A 16,780-nucleotide genomic window follows, 5' to 3' on the forward strand; every position below is an offset into this window, starting at 1 on the left:
CTCTCACTCGAACTACATCTCGATTGGTACAATTCTAGTACCATAAAAAGAAATTGTAAAAAGAATGAAATTAATCCTAAGAATCATTTTGTTATAGAATATGAAAAAGCATAATGAAGAATTTAAAATGAGTTGTAGGGCCAGAAATATGGCTCAGTAGGAGAGCACTTACCCCGCAAGAGCAAGGCCAAGGGTTCAATCACCAGCCCAGAAAAAATTTAATTTAATAAAATATATTTGATTTCATTTGTTTATAATAATTGAGTCAGAAATGGGTTAAGTCTTATGAGAAATGTTAAAAATATTATAAAAAGTTGCTTTTATCACACTATTAATTTTATCACCATATATAATAATATTTATAACAGGTAACATGTAATGCTTATAAAATGTATCATATGCAAAGCCACTGTAGGTGGTACATGCCTATTATCCTTGCTACTTGAGAGCCTGAAGCACAAAGTTCACAAGTTGGAGGCCAGCCTCAGCAATTTAGTGAGGCCTGTCTCAAAATAAAAATTTTAAAAAAGAATGGGGTTCAGCTAAGTGGTAAAGTGCCCCTGGGTTCAATCCCTAGTACCAAATAAATAACCAAAATGTATCATACAGGCCTGGGGTTGTGACTCAATGGTAGAGCTCTTATCTAACATGCAGAGGGCACTAGGTTCAATCCTCAGCACCAAATTAATAAATAAAATAAAGGTATTGTGCTTATCTACAACTAAAAACAACAAAAAAAGTCTTAAAATGTATCATATATATTTTTTACACTACAAAATACTTTAGAAATCTTAGAAAAGTTTGTGTAATTTTGATGGCCTCATTTCCTTGATTTGCTGTTTGCCATATTCAGCTATGATAAAAAGTTGTTTTTGTTTTGTTTTGTTTTGTTTTGTTTTGTTTCTCAATGTAACTTATCTATGTCGAAAGATTCTGGGTTTGTTTCACCAGAATAATTTATTAACTTTTACATTGATTTGATTATGTCCTTGATTATTTAATAAAATAAAATTTCTCACTGAGGAGAGAGCTAAACTTCTTTACTCTTCCTGTCACTTTCTAGGTTTCTTCTTAAATGTCCCCTTCAAAGAGGAAAACAAGTGTTATTTTTCAAGCACCCATGGCTCTAAATTAAGGGTTCACACTGAACAGCATTGGATTTTCATCTTCCTCAAATCAGTCCTAAAGGTGGAATAAAAGGCTTGGTGTGGTGGTGCATGCCTGTAATCCCAAGCTCCAGAGACTAAGGCAGGAGGATAGCAAATTCAAAGCCAATCTCAGCAATTTAGAGAGGCTGTAAGCAATTTGGTGAGACCCTGTCTCTAAGTAAACTATAAAAAAAGGGCTGAAGATGTAGATTAGTTGGATCAGTGTCCTTGGGTTCAATCCCCAGTACCAACAAAGAAAAAAGAGTGTGGAATAAAACTAATGATAGCTGAGCTCATCAAGAAAGCCCATTGAAAAATCAAAAAAACTTTGAGACTCTACCTTATACAAACAGGTGCCAGAAACATTAGGCTTCTTTGATAGGATTACTGAAAATTGCTTGTGAATAAATGAGGGTTTTCTTTCAATATTTCTTTCCACATTGAAGTCAAAAGAAGCATTGTCTATAGCATAGCTTTCCACGTTATCTGGTTTTGATTTCATGGAAGCTATTTTGCAATTCTACAAAATATAGATCTCTAATAGCAAGGCCAAATAACCCTCATCTCTACACAGCTATATTCTGTTGTAGCAGACAGGTTCAGCTAAGTTTCCTTTCCGACCATTGAAGAAGCTTATTTTAGCTCTATCTGGGATTCTGCTTTAACTTTCCATTGCTTTTTGACTTCTCCTTTGAGTCAGTTATAATCTGCCTAGTTTACTCATTGATTCAGTGAAAATCCCTAGCAAGTGTTCATTTTATATCTCTTTTAAGGTCATGATTTGACCTTTAAAAATATGTTTTCAAACAATACATAGGGTAAATGTTAATTACAAACAAGCCAAGCCTTAGGCTTTAGAGTTTAATTATCACCCTTAATCTTGGTGGGAAATCCCTAGAGGGCATTAACTAGGTGGAGAATTCTAGAAGGAAAGATGACTAGCTGGATCAACCCCCAACAGCTCTGCAGTCCTACTCTCTCTCTGCAGTGGGTAACCCTTGGGCAGGTCACTTCACTCCCTTCTACTGTGCTCCTAGGTAGGTGGGGTGACAGTAATCCCTTCACCTCCTGGGTTAGAGATGTTGTCAGTCATGAAAGGGTTATCATCATGCTTATGCAATATGGTCTGGAAGAGGAAGCCAGGTGGGTTTGTTCAGAATTGTTCTATGTTTTTTTTAATGAGGCTTTGTAACTCCTGAGTTTAAATGAGGGTTGCAAGAGATTTAGACCAAGAGATGAAGATTTTGAAAAACTTTACATTGAAGTAACAAAGACATTTTCCAAATTGAACACACTTGCCTGGGTGGTGGCACACACCTGTAATCCCAGCAGTTTGGAAGGCAGAGACAAGAGAAATTGAGTTCAAAGACAGCCTCAGCAACTTCCAGGCAATTTTTAGACCAGGACACAAGAAAAGATGACTGACTCCAGTGAAAATCATATTAAACCAAGGTTATTATTTTGACCAGCCTGGCTGCCTCTCCCAGCAAAAACCACAGGAACAAAACAGCAGACACAGGTTTCTTGCAGTCCAGATTTATAGCCCAGAAAGTTATACAAAGTGGGGATTACAGTTAACAAAACTCTGAGGAGCATAACACAAATGTTAGTTTACATTTTTGCTGGCCCTAACATCAGAATTTATGAAAGTCATTAGAGCCTCAAAGAGGGTCATTATCTGACTGGGGAAGGCCAGGATTTGTGAGGCATCATTAAAGTTTCAGAGAGGGCTGCTATCTGCTCAGAGAGAACCAGGCATGGGTGAGTTCAAGGCAGGGCAGGCATTCCAAGCAGGTTCAGAATTTGCAGTAATTTATAGTGAAGCTGAAATTAGCTTTTCATGGCTTTGGGAAAGATGGCTCCCAATTTTAAGAGAAAATCAGGCTGGGTCTATCATTCCCCTCTTTTCTTTCTTTTTTTTTAATTATATACTTTTATCTTCTGAAATGATTTAAAAGAATAAGATCACTTAATATATGTTTATTATTGCCCTTAAGATAAAATTTAAGGGTAATTTATGTTGAAAGGATTGAGTCTCTGCTTTTCTTTCTGATTTGATTTCTGCCTTCTTATTGCTGTGTGTACTAAATCAAACAGGATTTCTTTCAATTCCTCAAGCACTCCATGACTTCAGCCTTTTTCCATGTCCGTTGTCTAGAAAGTTTTTGAATTCCCCATTCTCCACAGCAAAGTCTCAGGGATGTGGGGGTGTGGCTCATTGGTAAATTACCCTTGTCTTAAATCCCTAATACAAAAATAAAGAAGGAAAGAAAACTAGCAGCTAAAGGATATATTATACAATAGAGCAAAGGATATTTAATGTCCACTTCCAGAAAAAAAATTAAGTAAGAAATATTTTTCTTTCTTCAAAAACCACAGAAAAAAATGTAAATGGAATAAAGATTATAAATGTAATAAACTTTAAAAGTACTTGGAGAAAATAATGGAAAAATATTATAATTTTGAAGTGTGGAATCATAAGCAATTTATAAACTCTAGAAGTCATAAAGGAAAATCTTGAGAAATTTGGCTACCTAATATCTGAAATTCCGGAGCAAAGTCACCAAGAAAGATAGTTAAAGGGAGGTCTAGGGAAAACACTGCCAGCACCAATGAAAGGCATTTACATTAATAATCAGAATATACAAAGAAAAGGGGGAAAATAGAAGGGAAAAATATTTGAGTAGGCAAATGCAACCCAATCTCACTTCTAAATAGCAGCAACTAAATAAAACCAACAAGAAGATACCATTTTGTAGCATAGGATGGTTTTATTAACAAAAAAAAAATAGGTGTTGGGGAACAGCCCTGGACACCTGGTTCTGTGACTTCAGGTCCTGCCCCTCCAGAAGTATTTTATATAAATGACACCTCCTCCAGCACTATTCCAATGCAGTGATGTCATAGTTTGGAGTGCACTGGCTCATCTGTGGTTTAGTGAGAGTTGGGGGCAGTGTTTGCCTTATGGGCAAAAAATAAAGGTTCTCTCATTCTGTTATTGCCCTGCCAGGAATCTAGCCTTTCCAGAATATATGAAAATAGGGACTTGGAATGTGGTTCAGTGGTTGAGCACTTGCCAAGCCCATGCAGGCCCTGGGTTCAATCCCCAGCACAGGGGAAAGAGAAAAAAACAAAGAAAGAAAGAAAGAAAGAAAGAAAGAGAGAGAGAGAGAGAGAGAGAGAGAGAGAGAGAGAGAGAAAGAAAGAAAGAAAGAAAGAAAGGAAGGAAGGAAGGAAGGAAGGAAGGAAGGAAGGAAGGAAGGAAGGAAGGTAGAAAGAAAGAAAGAAGAGAGGGAGAAAGAAAGGGAGAAAGAGAGGAAGAAAAAAAGAAAAGAAACATGGTATATACAGCCACCCTACCCCTCTAATGCCTGCACTTCCTCAAGTGCTCTGACCTCCAGTAGAAGGCAGCAAGAATGTCTCAAAAGGAGTCCTCCACCAAAGCCCACAACTCCCAAGTCCACAAGTAGTAAATGCCCTAGTCATTGGCTACAAAATTGCTTGTAAGGAGCGCCCTCTACTGTAAAGGTGAAGAAAACTCAGCATTACAGGCCCAGTATTGTGGTGCTCTGATATCTAGTTAGTCCACTAAGTTTCAGATTCATTAACTCCTCTTCCAGCGTCTGGTGTGAGAAACTGCTCTGATTTAAAAACAGATTTGTGATTCCAGAGGGCAGGTATCCTGCTTTGTGGGAAGCAAATGAAGACTCTCTGGTTGTCTTTTTAGAAGACACAAATAAGATCTGTGCGCTCCATGGCAAACGTGCAGTAGTTATGCCAAATGGCCTCCAAATAGCACTCTGACACATTGAGAACTTATGTAAGAACCTACTATGGGGCTGTGTGTATATGTAGCTGTGTGAAAGCCACCTATGCACGAGGCCCTTAGTTTGACTCACAGCATCTCAGAAACAACAAACCAAACCACTCTTGGTAGGTCTGATGTTAAACATCCTCTTTGTCCCCGTGGTGTCAAAAGATGCCTCAGTGGATGATTATTAGTAGAAAACTAGGGAAGAGGAATCAAGTATTGGCAGCTTTTCCATTTTCATTTGTGTGTGAGTTTTGTATATAAATGATAAGTATGCAAAGCAGGAATGCAGATCAAAATGTTTCAGTGAACAACCTTTGGGGATTCAACTGTATAATGATTATATAGGTCTGCTTTTTTTTTTCTTTTTTCTTTCTTTTTTTTTTTTTTGACCATGGCAGCATTTAGATTTTTTGAAAGCTAAGTTTACTTCTTACTGACAGCCACTAAATGTTGTTTGTAGAATTTGGATCATACAGTGGATTTCACTCACTATGCCTTTCTGAGTTGTCCCACATGCTGGTTGCAGATTTTTAATACTGTCCATCTACTGGGCTGCTTTTATGAATTTGCTATTAAAATATAGGAGGCAAGACACTGTGTCACATGCTGGTAATCTCACTAATCTTTGGTAATCCAGAAGTTGGGGCAAGGAATTGCAAGTTCAGGGGCAGACAAATCTGCAACTTAGTGAGACCTTGTCTCAAAATAAAAACTTAAAAAGGACTGGGGATATAGCTCAGTGATGAAATGTCTCTAAATAAATAAATACATGAAACTGTTAAAATGATATATACACAAGTATGTTCTTGAAGCATGTTTTATATTGGGGAAAAAAGAAACAGTCCCTTTGTCTATAAATAGGGCACTGTATGGATAAATAATGGCATACCCATCCATAGGATACTTTGCAGCTCCTACATGGAATAAAGTACATTTATGTGTACTCACTTTCATAAACTTTTCCCTACAGTCTACCTAACACTAGTAGAAGGCCACTACCAGGGATTGAACCCAGGTTCTTTCACATGCTGGGCCAGCACACGACCACTTAGTGGTCTCCCAGGATTTGATGCTATGACTGAGGTAGACATAAATTTAAAAGTAAAATATTTATTATTTGATACCATGTTTATATTTTTTCTCCATACATACTAAGAATACAGGGAATATGTAGAGAGGAAATAGGAAGTGTCCACCATGCTGTGGGAACTTAACTGGAATTATTGGGTAGAGGAAATTAGTGACAGGGAGGAGTCTGATGTTTTGCATTTTATACTTTATTACTTTGTGCTCTAATATAACAAGAAATCAAAGTGTGTGGGTGTGTGTTTCTAAGTTTAAATTCATAATATTAGCAACCAATCCCTAAATTTGAGCTATAAGAATTTTTGTGGATTTCAGTATTCTTTGATAATTTCCCACTGAGCTAAACTACTGTGGAATGTCCAACCCAGTATGAGAAATTCAATGTATTTTTTAAATAAACCCTTTCTTCTAGCCCAGCTCATCTGGGCATCATAATCCCTATGTAAGCTTTTTAAAAATTAGATCCTAGGGGCTGGGGTTGTTGCTCAATGATGGAGTGCTTACCTAGCATGTACAGTATGCTGAGTTCAATCCTCAGCACCACATAAAAATAAATAAAGAAATTAGGGTGTTGTGTACAATTTATATATATATATATATATATATATATATATATATATATATATATATTTTAAATTAAATATTAGTCTTGGTGACAGACCTGATGACTCAGAATCAGAATGTCTGTGCCTGAGGCTGTTGTCTTACTGTTCAGGAGGAGATGGGATGTGAAGATTATTGATTAGGTAATTATGTGGGACAATTGCACTGAGCCAGGAACAGAAAAGACAGAGAGGCAGACCTGACCTGCAGGGGCTCCTCCAAATAAACCTGATGGGGACTCTTGATGGATAAAGTCATTCTCCCAGGCTTGGCCATGAAAGTGTTCCATGTGAAGCAAGCAAGGTACTCCAAGTACTCACAGCTCTCAGATGTGTTAGGGCTGTAGCTTTATTTGTATTTTCACTAAAACTATTATTTTTTGCACTTGTCTCAGTTTCTGTGTTCTAAACTGGAGGAAGGTGGGGGATGATTAGAAGATCACCAAAAAACTCACCCAGCTTTTGGAATGAAGAACCCCCCCTCCAGTTTTCTTTTAGCATAAATACAACAGGATGGAGGGTGTTATTATCTAAGAACCAGGCTGTACAGAGGCAGACAAGTTAGATTCTAGTCCTGACCCCTCTTTGTGCCAGTTGTGTGACTTATCTGCAAGTTATCTGCAAGGTTCCTGACCTCTTTGAACCTAGATTTCTTGATCTGCATAATGGACAATGACTTGCTTTAAATGACATTTAAGGAAAGATCAGAAGTGGCAAAGAGTAGAAGTCAATCAATCAAAGCTCAGCAGCTGTTTGTTACTATCACAACAATTACTAGAGCTTGAACTCCTTAAAGGTTAGACACAATGTGTGAATATGTGATTTCCCTTTCCTCTTTCCCTACAGTCTACCTAACACTAGTAGAAGGCCACTACCAGGTATTGACCCCAGGTTCTTTCACATGCTGGGCCAGCACACCACCACTGAGCTGTGCCTTCAGCCCCCCCCCAAAAAAAAACAGATATAGATATAGATATAAATATAGATAGATATAGATAGTCTACAGATCTGCAATTCTGTCTGCTGCAGGTTGTAGTGGTTCCCATCCCTCCTGGAGTGCAAGAGTTCAATTCTTTTTGCATGTGCAAGCTGCTTTTCCTAACCTAAGTCCATTCTTAGGACTGCTTGTAAATTCTACTTGTTCCCTCATTAACAATGAGCTAAATAAAATCTTTGGAACATGCTCATTTTCTATCTCTATGACAGCCATGAATTTATTGTCTTTTGAAAGGCGTCTTTTAATATTGCTGCTACTTCTTTACCAAAGCAGTGGATTTCTGTGGAGGGCAGACACCTTGACTGAATCTCCCTCTCAGGGTCAGATGGAGTTGGACAGCATTAGCGTTAATATCTTGTCCTTGGGTAGACAGAAAAACTCCCTAGGAGTCCGGCTTCCGGTCCTGTGCCAACAACCTGAGGTGACAAAGAGAAAAGCACTTCTCTCAGAGAAATGGGCTCATAAGGAACCTCTGGACCCCAGGGCAGCCTCCTAGGGCTACATGTCTTCCCCAAATCCCCTCCTGTGCAAGAACACCTTTCCTTCCGGTGGTGGCGCCCTGGCTGGAACCTAGAGATTAGGTCTTTGGGGTCTCTGAGATCCGCGAGGTGCTGCGGGGCCTCTGGAGGGGAAGAGTGTTTTGGAGCCAGAAAGCCCCAAGCTGCCCAGGAATTTTGGCTCAGTCTTGGAGCATTTCCTCCTGGGCAGGCTGGCGCTATCCTGGGGAGGGCGTCCACCAGCCAACAGGGCGCTGAGATTTGCCAGGCCAGCACCTGGGGGCTCCTGTTCTGCACACAGGCTGGGCCCGCCCTGCTCAGCACCAAGGGCGCTTTGGCGGGTGGGTGGGACTGGGGGCGCGGGCAGTGTACCCTGGGAGACCACAGAAGGCAAGATAGGAATGATAGATGGAGGCAAAGAAAGAGGGGGAGAGGGGGAGGAGGGAAAGGGGGAGAGGGAGAGAGAGAGGGGGAAAAAGAGGGGGAGAGAGAGGAGCAGAGAGGGGGGAGAGAGAGAGGAAGAGGAGAGAGAGAGAGGAAGAGGAGAGAGAGAGAGGAAGAGGAGAGAGAGAGAGAGATGAGAGAGAGAGAGAGAGAGAGAGAGAGAGAGAGAGAGAGAGAGAGAGAGAGAGAGAGACTGAAGGGGTGAGACAGTGGTGAGAAAACAGAGGCAGCGAAGGGCAGAGAAATGAAGATAAGAACAAGTTCTAAAGGAGAGGAGGAGCCTAAAAAGAGAGAAGGAAAGGCTGAGACAGAATGAGGCTTTGGAGATTTAGAAAAGCGATTTCGTCCATCAGGCTGTGGATATGCTTTTGGAGCTCAGCTGGGGCCAGCGCCTCCTCCTGGGCGCCTTCCCGCGCCTGCATCAGGCGGCCCTGGGCGTCCTCGCGGCTCAGCACCTCCTCTTCTTAGCGTGCTTGCAGGTTGCATAGAGTCTCCTCCAGCCCCTCGCGCTCGCCCTGGAGCGCCTGCTTCTCCGCGCCTAGCGTCCCCCCGCCATGCGCAGATGGCTAATCTCCTGCTCCTACAGCGCCCAGAGGCGGGAGGGCTCCGAAGGCTTCTGGCACAGCACCAGCAGCTCGGCTTCCCGCAGCTTGTTCTGCTGCTTCAGCTCGTGCACGCGCTCAATGAAGCTGGCAAAGCGGTCTTTGAGGTCCTGGAGCTGCACCTTCTCCTGAGTGCGGATGGACTTGTGGTCGTTGCTAATGGCGATACCTGGCTTAGGTCTAGGTTCTGCAGGCTGTGCATCAAGGAGCCGGAACTGGACAGTAGCTGCGGTGCACGGAGACCAAGAGGACACCGGGGCCCAGTAGTTGGAGTAAGTGGCGCGCACAGTGCTGTACCTGCTGCGCAGGCTGGAGATGTGCACCCAGGGAGTCTCCACATAGTGCCACTTGTAGGAGGTCTAGGCTCATAGCTAAAGGAACTCATGCTGGCTGCCAGTGCGCTACCCCAGCCCACCCCCTCCAGCCCATGGCAGACATGGGGGCCTGGAGAGGAGGAAGGACAGGGGAGAAAGGGAAAGGGAAGGATGGATGGCTGTGTACCTATTATTTATTTATTTATTTATTTGTACTTAAGAGATTGCCATAGTTTGGACTTGAGAGTCCCCCAAAGGCCAAGGTGTTCAAGAATTGTTCCCCTGGGTGGTGCTCTTGGGAAATGATGAATGTTCAGAGGTGGGGCCTAGGGGAAAGTTGTTGGGTCATTGGGGGTGTGCTCTCAGAGGCAAGTAATATTTGGTTTTATTTTATTCATTTATTTATATGCGGTACTGAGAATCAACTAGTGCCTCTTGCACACATGCTAGTCAAGTGCTACCACTGATCCACAACCCTGGACTTAGGCGAGTGGTTTTGTTTCAATACATGCTGTCACCGTGAAGTGCAGCCTTTCTCCTGGGCCAAATAGGTTTGCCAAGGTTTTTTTATGAGAGCAAAACGTTCTTTGCATATCTTCATTGGACCTGGCTGGCCAGGCTATATCTTTCAAGAATAGTAGACTTTAGAGTTTGGAATTTAAGTTTGTCTTGTGACTTTCATCAACCAATAAAATATAAGTAGATTGTAATATGTGTAATAATGACAAAGATTTATCATCTATTAGGCAATTTCTTTTCTTTTTAAATTAATGAATAACCATTTTATTGCATTTATGAATTTAATGTAATGTTTGGAGTTATTTATTACCATGGCACTATTTAGACAAAAATGACCAATCTACAAAACTTCTGTTGTATTTTAAAACTGTATCATCCAATTGAGGCTTTGAAAATGTTTATTAAATGTCTAGATAAACATTTATTATAATTGCATTTGAGAATCCTTTTGTAAATATAAGTAGACACAATGAAATAAGGTGCTAGCATCCATAATTTGTCAATGGATACAGATCAGTTAGCAGATCTGTTACAAAAACATGAAGCCAAAGGGAAGCTGCTCCCTTTCTCATATTCATACCTCCTAGGATCCTCTCCCTGAGCATGCTTGCTTCTGGATCACATGAGCCCATTCTAAACAGTTACACTGCTTTTCAAACAAATTTCTCTCCCAGTCATTATCTTGTTCAGATTTTCTACTGATTTGTACAGCATCATTGAATTATAGGACCTTTGAAATGTTTCCAGTTCATGGAACTTTCATAACACAATAACACCATAGCTTACAGAGAATTTGCTATTCTTTTATTGTGCAACAGTGTTCTTATATTCCATTATTTTCTCTAAGAAAATGTCATCCTAGTCTCAAGGAACCAATATTTTTAATAACCTATGAATAATGATAGAAGAGAGATATATGGAAACCTGATTCAGTGTATATTAGTGCATCTCAATACAATAAAATTTTGTGAAGTTTAATAATAATTCAAAAAAATATCATATCAGAAATTCCCAAAACTAAATATTGGCTAATGTAATAAATGGCTACAAAGTACCTACTAATACTATGAGGTGCCACATGTTGGCGAAACAAATCCTTTCTCCTGCATCTTAGGGGATCACCTCTTGGAGGTTTGATGGAAATACTTAACAGATCTCAAGTAAAAACTTCTAATATCTCCATCAAAAATTGATCAGACAAATTATAAAGTCCTCCTTAACTCCTCTCACAGAATACCCAACATCTCTACAGACTACCAATTAAACCTTTAAAATATTCAATCTTTCTAGTTCTGTTTAATTTCACAGCCAGCACCATGATAAAAATCCAGCAGGATTCCTATTCTGTATAATTACAGAGCATCTTAATTGGTGTCTACTCCAATACCTGCCTCACAATATTTAATTTTTTCATTAAAATGATATGATAAATTCACAGTCACACTGAAATAAATATGTGACAAGGGTCAAAAATATCCTATGTGAAGGAATGACATAAAATATTTTCAAAGAAAAATTTGTATTTCCTGTGTCATGTAAAAAATATGTTCTTGCAAATTTTTGGATTTGACTTACATTGATTTCACATATATGGCAATGCATTTGCTTGGTAGCTCTTTTCTGATTCAAAAATCTGGGGATGGATTCTGTACAAATGATCAATTAAGAATCTCTAAATCATTTTTTTCCACATGTGTGCCATGGTTTTCCTTTTCATCTGTTTTGTTTTGTTCCTCCTACTTCCTTGTGACTATCTTCAAGTGAAGATGCTGAAAAAAAATATCAAAACAGATAGAAAAGAATTGAAGAATACTAGAGGCATCCAGAGAAAGAAAAGAACATTTTTCCCCAAGATTTTTACAAGGTGGAGCTCTGCTTCCCAACTGATTCTTAATAATAAAACCAATAATGGATTAATGGCTGATCCTTAAACATATGAGAACATGAGATTATGATCTGCAGGGTCAGAAAGGAGTTTAGTCTAACAGAAATTCATAATATATAGAAAGAGACCAATAAAAAATACTTAGCCATAACTGTAATCAAGGAAGTACAAAGAAACCTGTTCACATTAACCTGATAACCAACACTTTAAATCATTGGTGGAAAAATAGGATCAAATAAGATTAAATAAAATAGGGAATAAGCATTGGGATGGGAAAAGTATGGATGATTCTGACTATTTTTGGTTTTTGCTCATACTATGACATTCAAAGTATGCTTATCCTTTAACATAGCAATCAAATAAATGATACTTCAAGTTTTGGAACATGTTTATTACCCTATCCTAACCCCTCTCCAATGGGATGGCAGTGTTAAAACACTGGACATAGAATGTCAAGGGTTGTTGGGGAGTATGTTTGTTTGATGGTATTGAGGATTGAAACCAAGGCCTCAGGAATACTAGGCAAAGCCTCTACCACTGGGTCACACTCAAAATAGAAAAAGCAAAATGGCTAGGCATGTAGTTCAGTGGGAGAACACCACTGGGTGTAATCCCAGAATGACCTAAAAGATAAAGAAAAATGAGAATACAAAGTGGGGGATAGGACTATACAAGATTAGTGTATTTATGAGATTGAAGCTAAGTTAGTATTAACATGAAAATAACATACTGTAACTTTTTTTCTGTAAGAAAAAGAACTACAGATATGACCCAAAAGGAAATGACAAGGGTGTCATAAAATGTCACTACAAAAAAAAAGAGAAAAAACAAATGAACAAATTGAAACAGAATAACAAGTGGAGAAACAAAAATACACAAACACACAAACCCAGAGAGAGAGAGAGAGAGAGAGAGAGAGAGAGAGAGAGAGAGAGAGAGAGAACTGTAAGATATACCAAAGGAAATAAATGGTAGGAGTAGCCCTATTCCCTCCTCCTCCTGCCTCTCTGTCTCCCCAGTGGCTTGTTTTTTGTTGTTTTATTTTGGTAGTTTTTAATAGGGCAGGGAATAAACGCAGCAGCTGTCTTACTGGCTTTACCACAGAGCTTCATTCAGCCCTTTTTAATTTTTATTTTGAGACAGGGTTCTACAAAGTGGCCTCAAAATTGAGATCTTCCTGCCTAAGGCTTAAGGAGTCACTGCAATGACAGTCAGGAAACCCTGTGCCCTACTACTAATGCACTATTCATTCTAAAAAATAATGGGGTTCTGCATGGCACACTTAACCAAGTATTAAAGACATGTTTGATTGATACATCCTCCTTTTTTTTTTTAGTCCTTTCCTCCTCTGTTAGTTACCTAATCCACTTGCAAGAAATCCATTCTTCCATAGAAAACAAAAATGGAACATTTATTTCTGATTCAAAAGAAACACTAGGCAGAAGTTAACAAATGGTGGAGGAAAACTAGATATTCATGTGCAAAGAATCAACTTGTACTTTTTACCCCATAGGCAAAAATTATCTCAAAATGGAAAAAAATGCATAAAACCTGCTGCAAGAAAACTTGAGGGAAGTTTTCATAATATTGAATTTGGCAACAATTTCATAGGTATGTCACCAAAAACACAAAAACAAAAATATATTAGACTACAATTAACTAAAGAACTGTGAATCAAAGGACACAATGAAGAAAATAAAAGGACTATTTGTGGATAGGATAGTCCTTTTGAAAATCATATCTGATAAAGTGTTGATACCAAGAAATAAAGAACCACAAGTGTAATTTAAAGTATCCAAAAGATTAGAATAGACATTTCTCCAAAGAAAATAAACAAATTTTCAATGAGTATGTAAAAAAATGGTCAACATTACTGTTGGTGGGAAGGCAAAATGGAGTAGGTACTGTGGGAAAAAATATGATCATTGCTCAAAAAATAAATAGATAAATAATAAAAATGAAATGAACATATCCAGCAATATCATTTGTACAAGGTACCTAGAGTAGTCAAAATCATAGAGACAAAAATACAATGATAGTCCTCAGGGGCTGAGGAGGGGACATTGGGGAGTTCTGCTTTAATGCTTACAAAGTTTTAGTTTCACAAGATGAAAAGAGCTCTATGGACAGTTGCTGGTGGTGCTTACAAGGCAATGTAATGTAGGTGAAGCCACTGAAGCTTACAATCTTAGCACCACTTTTAACAAATAAATGAAAAAGAAGCTGAGTTAAGCATTTCTCATAATATTGAATAAAATAAAATCTTTCCTCCATGTCCAAATGCAACTGTCACTAATTTGCTGTACATAAATCTAGTTCATGGTCTTGTTTTCACTGGGTGAATATGTATGTGTGATTCCAAGATAGATCATTATTGTTTCATTCCTTATTTCATTTTCAGTCAACATACTGTAAAACTAATTTAGAAACTTGATATTACACTGGAAAGTGTATTCTTGAACACTCTCAAAATAACATAGAACTAGTCTATTAATTTTAACTGCACTATGCTGATAGCCAAGATCTTAAACATCTCTTAAAGCTACACGTGGTATGGTTTAGTCACTACCATAGTGACACAGCAACATGGTGGGATGTTTATGAGGTGGGGCCTAGTGGAGATCTTTAGTTCATTGGAGGCAGGCTGTCAAGGGGATTATGGGGCCCTAGCCTCTCCCTCTTTCAACCTATGTCTTCCTGGTCATGTGGTTGATAGTTTTACTCTAATGTGCTGTCACCCCTTTGGCCAAAAAATAGGGCCAATTGACAAGGAACTAAAACCTCCAAAACCATGAACGAAGCCTGATGTGGTGGACAACACTCATCATCCTAGCAACTTGGCAAAATGAGGCAAGAAAATCACAAATTCAAGGCCAGCCTGAGGAACTGAGTGAGACCCTGTCTCAAAAAAATAAAGATGGCTGGGAAAGTAGCTCAATGTACAGGAAACCTGGATTCAGTCCCCAGACCACACACACAAAGTCACAATAAGTCTCATCACAGGTATTAGATATAGTGGTGGAAAACTAACACACCTAACTTGATTACTTTATATGACCCTTTGTATCGAGGGGTTCTGTGTTCTGTAAGAAAGTATAAGTATTTTCCTGTAGAAAACATCTCGTAGCAGAATTACTAGGCATCTGCAACTTCAATCAATATTCAAAGTAACCATTGTGCAGATAATACATTTTTCCAGTTGGACAGTTGCTATTTCCCCCAGTTCTCTATCTCATTATAGGAAGGAAGATATTTGCAAAATTAAGATTTGTATGTTACATGCCTTGGGAATTCAAACCATATGTTGTGCAGTTTAATAAGTATAATAATTCATAATTTCACTATCAAATATGAGACATCACAAACAGCATCTGAGACTCTTCACAATAGTTCCAAGAGGGTTTGCAAAGTGCAAGAACCACAAGTGCAAGCTTTCTTTACAATTCCTGCTGTTGTTTAAACAATCATAAGCAGTATACACTGTTTTATGACCAAATATTGCCAGAGGAAAATGGAAAGCACTACCAAGGACAGCTCTAGCCTTGGCCTGCCTCTACACAAAACACACCAGGAGCAACTGGGAATTCAGCAGTTGCTCCACTTTTCCAGTGGCACTCTGTAAATGGTGCCCCCTAGTGGTTAGAGGGATGTAGCTTGCAGAGCTGTGTTGGCAGGAACTATTCCAGGGACAGGAAATTCTCTGGAATTCTTCAAAGAGTTCTATACATTAGGCTCAAAATGATGAAAACGTTTTCAAAGTGAGACATTCCCAGATACCCTCACTTTGAACTTTTGTCTCAAAAATGAAGATCAACTATATCCAAATGCTTCCCTGAGCACCCCTCAGGTATGATTTGCCCACATGCCCAGGTGACTGTCAGAACACTCTGGATTCCCAAACAGGGGCTCTCAGACCTGTGCAGAAGCCTCCTAGGGTTCTTGAGTTTGCAGAAGCTGGAACTGTGGCTTCAGTGAAAGCTCTGCCTTTAGTGGGGAGAACTCAGGTAGCACTGTGCCTTTTAGGTGGATGGAGGGAATCAATCAAACTAACAGAGAAAGAGTCTGCCAAGGATGTGGATTGTAAGTAGAATGGCACTGCAATAGGCAGATGCCTGCCACAGGAAACCCCGGGCACACTCACTGTGAGCACAGTGAGACAGTAGGGCTTGGGAAGATTTTTAAAGGCAAAAATAAAAAGAATTACAACATATATTTCAAAACAAGAAGTCTTGGCAACATTGGTGGATAACAAGGTACATATGTGTCCAATGTTAAGCAGATGTTTCCTGAGCAGACATCCTTGCAGAAGTCTGTTCTCTTTAAGGCTTCATTCTGGCAGAATTCTTGTCAAGCAATAATGGGTGAGATGGCCTTCTTTATAACCTCCTCACTTGTTATTTTTTTGTTGTTGTTGTTAGGGTTGGCACACAAGCAAATTCATTGTGATATCAATGATGCTGATAACTTTCAGAGAGTCCAGGCTGTCCTGGCAGGCTATGCTGTGTCCTGAAGATGCTTTCCTGGGCCACAGAGGAGAGCAGCAGGCTGTGGACCCCTCCATACAAAGGGAGCTTAGAGTATCTTACCTTCAAGGAGGAGATAATTTGTGAGACAGGGCTGTGCAAGAAGTGTCTACCTGAAGCACATGTTGGTTTGAATTTTGAAAGTGCAGTTATTTGGTGGTGGTCTTGCTGTCCTTGTGCCTGTTGCTGTGGTAGTGGCTGCATAAGTTCACCTTTCTCCAGAGCACTAGAAGATGGAGTCAGGGATCTACCCCAGGTTACTAGTGCCCATCACAAGACAGGAAAATTTAGGATCTCCTCTCTCTCTCTCTCTCTCTCTCTCTCTCTCTCTCTCTCTCTCTCTCTCTCT

The 16,780-nt window shown here is 39.5% G+C and overlaps 1 pseudogene; it reads right to left on the reverse strand.

Annotated features, from left to right (window-relative positions):
* Nucleotides 1-8,869: 8,869 nt before the first annotated feature.
* Nucleotides 8,870-9,575, reverse strand: LOC144366922 (neurofilament light polypeptide pseudogene; annotated as a pseudogene).
* Between the last annotated feature and the right edge of the window lie 7,205 nt (nt 9,576-16,780).

The sequence above is a fragment of the Ictidomys tridecemlineatus genome, chromosome 1 (genome assembly GCF_052094955.1).
Source record: "Ictidomys tridecemlineatus isolate mIctTri1 chromosome 1, mIctTri1.hap1, whole genome shotgun sequence".
NCBI classification, from domain to species: Eukaryota; Metazoa; Chordata; class Mammalia; order Rodentia; family Sciuridae; genus Ictidomys; species Ictidomys tridecemlineatus.